The sequence below is a fragment of the Arachis duranensis genome, chromosome 3, assembly GCF_000817695.3.
Source record: "Arachis duranensis cultivar V14167 chromosome 3, aradu.V14167.gnm2.J7QH, whole genome shotgun sequence".
Taxonomy (NCBI): domain Eukaryota; kingdom Viridiplantae; phylum Streptophyta; class Magnoliopsida; order Fabales; family Fabaceae; genus Arachis; species Arachis duranensis.
The window spans coordinates 18,262,699-18,263,531 of record NC_029774.3 but is presented as its reverse complement, the minus strand read 5'-3'; positions in this window follow the sequence as shown (position 1 = coordinate 18,263,531).

The window sequence follows — 833 nt, the reverse complement described above, 5'->3', positions numbered from 1 at the left end:
ATATTTAAATTAGAGAATAAAAAATGTAATATGAGGCCTTAAATCATATTTATGCAATATTCATAGTAGAATATTTTCCATATTTAGTTAAACAATTATAGAAAAATAGAAAATTATACATTTTGTTATATGTAGAGAGGCAAGTGACGGACAAAATTTTCTTTTCGTCTTCGGTTATTGATTTACTATTCTTTTATTGGCTTTTTTAGGCCATTTTTACTATTTTCTGGAGCCCAATCTTTTTTTTAATTAAAATGTATAAAATAATTAGTCCATCAATTCATGCAGTCCACTAATTAATTTTTCTAACAGCGACATTAATAACTAATTAGACATATTTCTTAATACGAAAAACAAAAAAAAAAAAGACTCTTAATCCGTCAACGCCATCCCTATATATATATATTTGAAGAGAAAAGTTTCACTACTGAGACTCAAGCTCTACCGTTGGAACTTTATTCCATTTATTTTCTAAGGCATGCTATATTCCAACTCTAGTACCATTATATGATTCTAATAGGTAATTTAACCATCTTGAGCTCTAAGTCTCCCAATAAGTGCGTGCTTCCTTTTTCTTTGTGATAGCATCTCGTTAATTGGGTAGGAGAGCGGAAACGTATTTGTGCTTTTCTTAAGGGTACTAAAGGACCTTAGATGCTAAGAATAATGAAACACTTGAATATAATTAAGGGGATTCATTTCTGAGTGTGACGTTTACTCTCACGGTTACTCTAAGCACATCAAGGGTGTGTGCATTGTTTTTGTTAAACGTGAATCCGACACGACTATTTTACGGAATATATTTTATAAATTTAAATTCAACCCTAAATTAG